The following is an 11,349-nucleotide window of genomic DNA, read 5'->3' as shown; positions in this document are numbered from 1 at the left end:
ACTATATTAAATTATTTGTGTTGTATTAATTACAAATTGATCTTCAAAAGGCATTAATCCCATCAACATATTCAGCTCACTGATGAATGTTATCGATATCCTATCAGCACCTACGTAGAAAAACAAAAGCAGTGCCTCCAATTCTTTGGTTAAGGATAGATCGTGACCGCAAGATTTTCTGATCGCTTAGCTAGCTAGATTGCTTAAATATTGTTTTGAGTATTTTTCTGGACAATTAGGATGACATGCAAAATAAAATATTGTTACTCAAGATATCCATATATATATATATATATATATGGAACCATTTGTTGCACATCTTACGAATGAGCAGTTATCAAGATATGCACATATATATGTATAAATGTATGTATGTTCAATATTAACAAAGTCATTATTGTTTCAAATGCGTATTTAAATCCTTCAACCGAACAAAAAATGAGAAGATGTATAAACTTGTAAAAACTTGATTAACTTTCAGAATATCTTTTAGAAGGTTGAATTATACAGGTCACAACATTATTATGATAGTCATCTTCGGTCTCATTATATCCGAGTAATCTACGTCCTTGGCAAAAGAAATATTTCTTTAATCAAATTCTGTCAAAAGATTCTTGGATAAGACATACATACATACATATATATATATATATATATATATATGGCCTACACCATCATATAATCATTGGAAATTAATTTTATTGGTATAATCAATTTCCCAATTCCTATCCAGTAGTTACAACAATATAATTTAAAATACAAAATAGACAAGTAATCAAATTTTGAAGACTTAAATAATACCTTTTTATTATGTAAATTTTGAGGTACATGTAACTTTTTTTTTGGTCATAGGTTCATGCAACGTGTAATATGTGCTTTACACAATAGATAGTTTTACAATAATGATTAAAATCCAAAATAAGCACTGTCAGGATCCATCCAAAATTTCTCATTAGAACCTTAGATAAGTCCTGATCCCAAGAAAACACCACCGAATCTCTCAACGAAAAATTCGACAGTATCTCCCTTAAGGGTAAAACTTACCACAATTTTCCTGCACTGAAAACACACTTCTATATGCATCACCTTATTCCTCCCACTTTACTACAAAATATTATCACAAATTTCAGCATTTTAAAAATTAATAGGGAACCAGTGCACAATTAGATAAATAATTATCTAAATAGTATACAGAGCGTTATAAACTACAATTGAATATGAAATTTAATACAATATAAGATAAAAAGAAATAATACAAGAGAGAAAGGAAAGTAAAAGCCTCTTGGACTTTTGGCAACGAACCAAGACGTCGAGTTTGCCCCCGGATAATCAATGTCGACTAACCTGGATCTAAGGAAATGGAATTTCAAAATATAAGGTGTTAATCATCTCAGTGAGTAACCCAATCTTCTATACAATAATAATAATAATAAAAGGGTAGATAACTTAGTTAATTGATTAATAAGAGATAAGTAAATAAATAATAGGTAGTTAAAAATAATATTTTCCCTAAAAACCCTCACGATTCATTCAGTTGGAAAAGTTTCTTTTTTAAAACATTTTCGCAAAATCCAATATTTTATACCCCAAAAATCTAGAAAATATTTAATTAATAATTTGCAAATAAAGACAATAAATTAATAATCCAAAAATTTTAGTGAGAAATAATTATAAAAAAATAAGCCTAATGACAAATATTAAATTGGGAATAAAGTATTGTAAACAAGTAATACGAACACACAATAAAATGTATATTAACAAAAATGATCCAAGAAATATCTAAATAAATAAAATAAAACCAAATAATTAATAATAGAACTCAATTTAAAATGCCAAAACAATTTAATTTATAAAACACTATTAAAAAATATTTTAATTTAAATAAAATTCTAAAATATTGTATGATTAAAATCACGTCGTGAAAACCATTTGATGCACCCACTATATACCAGTGATGCCAACGGTACCTAGCGTCCCAAGCACCGCTAGACAGGAGGTTAAAGAGAAAAACTGATATACGGTGGCATGACGTCCTACCGTGCCGCTGCAAACAGGCATCCCTGCCATGGAGGGGTGACCTACCCTCATCCGATGGCAACCACAGGACAACTCCATAATCACCTGTGCGCTACTCACACCCACTTGCTCACTCACCACATCCGCTTGCGCGCTAATTATATCCATGTATAAAGAACACCAGTACATGTATGGTGCATTTGAAAATCATAAAATCAATATATTTATTTTCAAATCTCAAAATCTCATAAATATTACAGGGTTTATTCCATCCAATTAAACCCGTAAATTTTCCACAATTCCTTTATAAATCATCGTCATAAATCCATCGCATAAATTCCATCAATTTCAAATCCATCAATGAAATTAACAACAATTTAAAATAAATATTCCTTCAATTCCTCAAAATTCAAAATATAATTAAATCACATAAAAATTTCAAAATTCGTAAATCCATATAAATGGATTTTTATTGCTTGAAATAAACTCACAATAATTTCAACAATAAATCAAAAATGTTAAAATCATAAGTTCCTTAAATATCAAATTTTCATAAAATGAATTTCCATAATTTATCAAAATTAAAATATGCTTTAATGCACATATACATTTCAATTTATTCAAATTGTGCCATCAAAATTTCAAATATAATTTTGCTAAATATTTAACACATGAATATTAAATCCAAACATTTAATTATCACAAAATAAATATAATTTAACATCCGAAATTAATTTTGAAGGTGGGTCACTCACCTCGAGTACACAATCCAACCAAGATCCTCCATAGGATAATTCTACAGCTCACACGTACTCCTAAAACAACAATATTATATAGGGTCAAATAAATTAATATTTTATTCGGATAAATAATACCCAATACCCGGGGGCTAACACAAATGGTATCCAAAATTCACAAATAAGGTATCAACGGAAAGTTTAGGGGATGAGGATCACATTACCAACCTCCGTTGGTCTCAACTCAATCGGAGGTGGCCGGAAAGTGGACGGAAGGTTTCGGTCGAATTTCTCCTTCTTCTATCCCACAAACGGCTCAAAATTTGGGCAAATGGAGGTTATTTTCGAAACCAAGGGGTTGAAATCTAGGGGAAAGGATCGGTCTCAAGGTCGGAAACCGTCGAAAAAGGGGTCAGCCGGAGGAAACCAATGGGTTAAAATAATACTGTATTTGAAAAACTTTGTAGGTCCATAACTTTTTAACGAAATGTCCAAACCAGGCGTGCTACTAGTTTATGAACTCGTGACAATGCGTACTTTGCAGCAGTACTTCGGTCAATGTGAAATTCCACCGGGAGCAAAAAGTCAACATTTGGCTCCTTATCGATCAACAACGGTCAAACCCAGTCAACCTCGATCAAATTTGAGAAATTTCCTATGTACTTCGAGACGGGGTGTTACAAGCACCCATAGGTACGTATATGGAGATATATACCATGTTTAAATCTCATTTTTTTAAATTATCAAAAAAGGGAGTTTTTTGAGGAGGTACACTAAACAAATATATTAATCCATATATATAGTTGGTCTCTACCAAGATGTTGTGATGAAAATCTATTAAGATTTTATTGTTAAGCTTAAATTGTTCAAAAGTTGATATTTAAAAATATCTTGGTAGTCTCAGTGAATTAAGTAATATACTAAAATGAAGTTGAATCCTATCTGAGCTCATTTAAACCTTAATAATAATTTTACATCTTGAGCTTTGAAGTAATTTAAAAGTTAAAAAGTAAAGCTTTAATGGAAAAACTATTATAACCTCTTAATAGGAGAATTCTCCTTAATGTCCATATGGATATCAATCCTCTATATATTCTAATATATTACGGATAAATAAAGCATAAACGAAAGGTCAAAATAGATTTAATTAATTAATTAATTAATTTATTTTTTTTACAAAAATGATCAAGAGAGAGTGAAATATAATCTCCATATCCATCTGTAAAATACAGGGATAGGTTGTCCATATTAGAGTTTTTTTACATAGAAGTCAACTGTTACTGTGCGCAACAACATAATAAAACAAAAAGTAGATCATAATGATTTGCGCATTTCGTTGGACTTAGTACAAATACTTTGTCAATTTAATTCCTTGGTAATCCTCAAGCAAACACATCAATTCACCTTTCACTCTTAGGATCCGTTTGATATAGCTGATGAAAATAGAGCTTTAGTCTGTAGAGCTTTGTACAATAGATCTTTTTGAAAAAGAACTTTTATTAAAAAGCTAATAAGTATTTGATTGTAAATAAAAAAAACTGCATTAAATGCTCATTAAACTGTATTAAATATTTATTAAATTTCCATATAAGATAAAAGAAAAGAGCTTTTTTAGAAAAGCTCAAAATTTGGACTTCTTTAAAACAGCTTAAAAAAACTTTTTTTTTTTTTTTTTATCAATAAGTACTTATTGACTTTTGCCAAACACTTTTATTTTTTGATAAAAAAGCTTTTGACCTTCCAATAGAGCTTTTAAGCAAAAAAAAAAAAAAAAAACTTGCCAAACAGAGCCTTAGACGATAAAACTTAGGATATAATACATATATCTAATAATCTTTTAGTATTAATTAGTAAAAAAAATTGATGTTAATGTTCTTCCCACATAATTCATTGCGTATAAGTTTCATTTAGTATTCTCATACGACCAAACTCTGCGAAAGTTTACTTTTTAAGCTTGACCTGACATTTGTCATAGTTATACTAAGCTATTCGTACCAATAAAATAACATTGTTCAATTATAAATGATTTATTAGTAAAAAAATTTAGTTATAGTTAATTTCTGAGTCCTGCTATGCATCCTTCGATGAATTAGAAGCTATAACTGTGGTGGATCACTCTAACTAAGAAATAACAATAATTTTGTACTGCATTATTGTCATCAAGAAAGCTTATATTTTAAAGTGTTATAGCTAGGTTAGACCAATTACTCAACTATGCACTTAGTAGAAATTTCCTCTGTTTTTCTTTGTTTTCTATTTGATGTTGTTGTATTAACCTATATTTCACTTTGTTTGAAGTTGTAATTTGCAGAAACTTAAGAACTTTGTACACTGTACATTGTGTAATGCGCTATGCGTTTTTGTGCATTGTTTTGTTTCAAGTTATGCTTGTCAAAATTAGACATGATTTACTTTACTCTATCAATTATTTTATATATGCTGGAACATGGAAATTATGAATGTTTATTTCCTTGGATTTTTTTTCCTTGGAGAATATGTTTCCCAATTAAATTGTAGCATAATATAGGTCTAAATCCACATGCAATTTCACAAATAAAGTCTTCAATATGCACAATTTTGAAGGACAATTTTTTAAGGATATCATGATCATATATTTAGCTAGATCCATATCAACCCATTTCTCACACAAAAGCATATCTATATATATATATATACACACACATATATGTGTGTGTTTGTGTATGCAAAGCAATGTCTCTATAACGATGAATTAATGTAGTTTACATCTCATTTCATGGCAGCGCAATAACAAAATCCTAAATTTAACTATTTTCACAGAAGAACATCTATGCCAAGATTCAATTATATATCCATTTAATCTGCCATCCTTCTAGAAGATTTGTTATGTGGAAACAATCAATTTATGTCTATAAAAGTTCCACTAACTAAAACAACAAGCTAGAAAATTAAAAGGGTCTTAAATTATTAAAATTTACTAGTGAAAATTGGTAAATAGGCCTAAGTGATATTTTCAAAGCCATAAATAGTACAACACTGACAAGATGTAAACGACTTTTTTTCTATTAAATAATAACATGTGAAAGGAAGCAAAAATAATAATAATAATAAAAAATTGAAAAGTGGCTGTCGATCAGTTTGAAATATAATGGCTGATGATATTATGAAATTATATGAGTTGTGTCTTTCTGGTCACCGTGAACATCTCCTTGATGAAAATTGGGAATATAATCTTTCGTCTTGATCTTCATAAGATGATTAAAAAATTAATCTTATTTAACAAATAAAAAAAAGAAAAAAAAGAGAGTGGGATAGGTTTCATGCGAATAATATATAATGAGGAAATGATTACATAATTTATTTCTTATAATTTACTGAATTAAAATAAATAAAAAAATCTGACCATGAGGCCTTTCACCATTACAGATCTTTTAATGGATCAAGAAACATAAATTATATTTCAGAGTTTAATTTCAGTTTGATTATTATATTTGCACAATTGTGTGGTTTTGAAAGTCTTCCTCATACAAGTTTGCCGCAAGACTTAATTTCCAGAAACTCTTTCTTTAATACTTTTGTTTAGCGCCGGTTTAATTTCCAGAAACTCTTTCTTTAATACTTTTGTTTGGCACCGGTATATATTGAAATTTAAAACTCGAAGATTAGCCCTGGCCATCTGATTTCACATTGAAAGACAAACTTTCTTATTATTATTATTTTTTTAACATTTTGGTTGCATATATCATCTAATATGTTAATTATTTCTGGATCTGCATGCTTGATTTAATTTGCTATGTTGGTTATCAGAAAAGTCGCAGGCCAATTTTAATATGGTCGATAATGATCAGGATATGCTCCACTCCTTCGTCATTAATTCTATTAAAGAAACAATAAGATGAATTTAAAATTCAATTAGCTCTCTTTTCAAAATTTTAAAAATGAACACGAGTTCATATCACCTCACTAAATAATTAAAAATTAAAAATAGGATTAGTAAAATGGCAAGTTGTAGTAGAAAATATTTGAGATATATGACAATCACGATGGATCCACAGTGCATGATCCGTACGAATCTTGATTATAAACAAAATTTCTGCCAACTACTTCCTCTTCCTGCTGTAGCCAGTGAGGTTATTAATCGTCAAAATCTCTATTTAATACATTTCCCCAAAAAAAAAAAAATTTTTTTTGTTTTTTTTTTTCCCCCCTATATATCAGCAACCATATTCTTGTCTTCAAGAGGAACATGCAAGCACCGCAGCATTCGCGGGTGGTTTAATTAACGACAATGAGGTGGTCACATGAATATTAATAAGTAATAAATGGATAAAAATTGAGTTTTCGAAATATATAGGAAAGTTCAACTAATTAACAAAAATTAATTAAAAAATTTTTGGCTTTTCTTTTTTATTTATTTTGTTGGGAGAATTTCGCTTAGACCACTTGAAATGTAGTCTTACTTTTTAATACACCCTAGTTTTCTAAATTTTCATTAAGCCGCCTTCTTTTTATGAATATTTCATAAAATCTTCCTAGCGTTAGAATCAATTACAGAAAATTAATATTATGTCCAAAATATGTTAAAAAAAATAAAATAAATTAAATGCCTGTTGGTGGCCAACGGTTGAAAAATGTAATATAAAGGCAAGATCACGGGTGTTTCACGAGAAACAGTTTATCTAAAATTCCAGAAATTTTTCTTCGTCTTCTAGATGCTAAGACCGTACATATTTTACATGGCCTACTGAAACCAACACAAGTCTTAACAGATATGCTAGCCATCCTGTTAAACCACTGCCCAATGCAACCTACGCAGCCACTACCCAATAAAACATTTTTCACCACAATCCACTCAACCACTTCCTGATGCAAGACACAATCTACTCTCTTATTGTTAAAAGATTGCAACGTAAAAAGGGTTTAATGAAATGTTTGAGTTTTAGGGTTATATATATTTGAGTTTACATGAAAACTCAAGAGTGTCCATGAAATTAACCCTATTTTATTTTATTTCTAGTTAACCTTTTGCATTAATAGCAAAATAATAATAATAATAATAAAATTAAAAATTAAAAATTTAAAAAACTTTTGCATACTGGTACATCAGTTATAATTTTAATTCAACATAAGCTTTATCTTCGATCCTGGAAGGATACATGAATTAGCATCGTCAATATGTATATCTCGAGTCAATATAATTTCACATAACTTAAATAGATCATTAATTCAACATAACTTCCTTACAACTTTTCTATGCTTCTATACATATTGGCACATAATTTGTGTCCAAAAGAAATTAACCAGGCATAGACGAAACCCCATATCTATATCTATATCTATATCTATATAAGTTTAAGCGTATATTGGAAAAACGGCGGAAAGCATCGTCAGCTTTCTGTTGGAGAACTTAGCAAGGTTGTTGGAAGAAGAAGTAAGATTGATTAGTGGAGTGAAAGCTCAAGTGAAGGATCTTCACAACCAGCTGAAGTTGATAAACAATTACTTGATCGAGCGATCTGAAGCTGAGGGAAACCATAAGAATGACTTGGTGAAGGAGGAACTGATGGAGCAAATGAGAGAAGTTGCTCGTGAAGCTGAAGATGTAATGGACAAGTTCTTCATCCATGTCATAAAGCAAAGTTGCAGGAACAATCTCGAAAAGCTTGTCCACAAGGTTGACGTTCATGGTATTGCAAATGAAATAACAACTACCAACCGGAAGATCAGACAACATTTTGAGAACAGACAGCAATACTACGATGACAGGAGACGCAGTCTCAATCCAGATGCAGATGATAATGCAGCACTTCTTAATAGCATAAGGACAAAAACTAGCAGCTATGACGCGGTGGGTTTAGAGGGTTACGTAATTGTTAAGGGAAAATAATAACTTATATCATATTAAATGACTTTTACAAGACTTTTACATATATATATATATATATAACACAAGATATTCATACATTCAATGGAACCCACAGACATAATAACCTATGAAACACTTTAACACCTGACACTACTAACTTGGACATGATAGCTCTCTGATCTAGGAGCCTACTCTACTCACTTGAGTAGCTCTTTCACTCACACCAATTGAGAGCCTCCTTGGAGCTAACTTGTGTAGCCTTGAGTTTCTAGAAACGGTTGACATAACCGGCCAGGTTGATGGGTGTTTGCCACAGCTGATTTGGAGGAAGAAACGGTTGAGAATTTGAGAGTGTCTAAAGCGATGAGGTTGCCTGGTCCTCCACGGGGGAGAGTAATTAAGAGCACCGGTGATGGTACCAGTATGACCACTTATTATCATTTAGGTAAACTTGCCACTCTTTCGAGTCTAGCCATCGACAAAAATACTAGGTTCCCATGGATCAGGCTCAGGATGCATTCCCAAATGTAGAGAAACTACATTTAGTGTAAGATCAATATCCAATGGAAAAATCAGAGGTGGTAGAGCTGCTTAGAAGCCTTAAGAATTTGATACACTTGAAAGGCTTGAAAATTGTTAATTTCCCAAAATCCAGGTGCATTCTCGGCTTGTTCCCATCAACACTCAAGAAGATAACTATCGTAAGTTCCTCATTGGCTTCAGAGCACTTCACAATCCTTGGAGAACTTCCCAGACTTTGAATTCTTAAGATAAGAAAAGCCTATTAATCATCAGCATTCATGACTAACAAGCTCACTTGCCTTGATGGTGAATTCCCTAAACTCAAATTCTGTTGTGGCTCTCTGACCACTTTAGAAAAGAAATATGAGAAGAAAAATAAAAAAAATTCTATTACGCTCTTGGAAATAGAATACAAAACACAAAACTTTTCTCTCTCGAATTCTCACGTGGAATCTCTCTCTATTTACTATCAAACTCTCTCCTGGAGTTTCAACTCTTCTCTTAAGCTCTCTTTAAAGTCTTAACAGCTCTCAACACTCCTCACTTGGGATGATATTGAGATTGCTCAGCTTGGATTGGAGATGCAAAGGGATGGAGCCTATTTATAGGCTCATAAGGTCGGTTGCATGGCCACCATTTTCAACCAGTTCTGACAGTCAGCACCGACCTCTGCCACTACCCATAATTGTTGAGCAAGTTGTAGTTCGATGTTAAATGTAGCAACCATTGTCAACAATGGTGAGCTGTAGCAGTCTTCACATTGTCGGTGCGGTGGTACGGCTAGACTCACAATTCTCCTCCTCCGGCCGCATTTAAATTGGTGGTCATCTGCCATCCATTCCGGCTATATCTCTGCACAGCTTCAGCTTCTCTTGAGCAACAACTTTTGTTGACATATCTGCTGGATTCTCCTTTGTATGGATCTTTACTAGTTTCAGCAACTATTGATCTATTACTTCACGTATCCAATGATAGCGGATCTCAATGTGCTTTGTACGGGAATAATACATTGAGTTCTTGGTCAAATCTATGGCACCTTGGTTATTACAATGTATCTTGTAGTTTTCTTGCTTGATGCCTAGTTCTGTGAGAAAACACTTTAACCACAACATTTCCTTACCCGCTTCTGCTGCAGAAATGTACTTTACTTCAGTAGTGGATAAAGCAACACACTTTTGCAATCTTGACTGCCATAACACAGCTCCCCTTGCAAAAGTGTATAGATAACCTGATGTAGACTTTCTATTATCAGGGTCTCCGGCCATATCTGCATCTGTATAACCTTCTAAGACTGGATCACCTCCCCCGTAGCACAAACATAGCTTTGATGTACCCTTAAGCTACCTGAGAATCCACTTGAGTGCTTCTCAGTGTTTCTTTTCAGGATTTGAAAGAAATCTGCTCATGACGCTTACTGCATGAGCAATATCTAGTATGATACATACCATTGCATATATCAGACTTCCTACCACTGAAGAATATGATACTGAAGCCATATCCTTTATCTTTTCTTTGGATGAGGGGCACAATCTCTTGCTCACCGGTTTGGCTTTATCCATGTTGAATCTCTTTATCACCCATTCAACATACTTCTCTTGAGATAGCCATAACCTTCTATTTTTCCTGTCTCAAATTATTTGCATTCCCAAAATTTGTTGAGCTGGTCCTAAGTCTTTCATATCAAAGCACTTAGACAATTCATTCTTCAGCTGACTAATCTTTATTACATCTTATCCAACGATCAACATGTCGTCCATATAAAGCAAAAGTGCAATGAAGTTTGCACCTGAAAATTTTTGAATATAAACACACTGGTCTACTGCAGTCCTTTTATAGCCTTGACTCACCATAAACGAGTCAAACTTCTTGTACCATTGTCTTGGTGCTTGCTTGAGGCCATATAAACTCTTCTTCAGCTTGCATATGAGGTTTTCTTTCCCTGAAACCTCAAATCCTTCTGGCTTCTCCATGAAGATTTCCTCATGTAAATCACCGAGAAGAAATGCTGTCTTCACATCCATGTGTTCAAGCTCCAGGTTTAGACTTGCTACTAAACCAAAAATGACTCGAATTGAAGTAATTTTTACCACTGGTGAAAATTTTTTATCAAAGTCGATTCCTTTATTCTGAAGAAATCCTTTGACCATCAATCGAGCTTTGTGTTTCACCACCCTTCCGCTGCCATCTTTCTTGAGCTTGAACATCCATTTATTCTTTAGTGCCTTCTTT

Source organism: Ziziphus jujuba, chromosome 11 (assembly GCF_031755915.1).
Source record: "Ziziphus jujuba cultivar Dongzao chromosome 11, ASM3175591v1".
NCBI classification, from domain to species: Eukaryota; Viridiplantae; Streptophyta; class Magnoliopsida; order Rosales; family Rhamnaceae; genus Ziziphus; species Ziziphus jujuba.
This window is presented reverse-complemented; position numbering follows the sequence as displayed.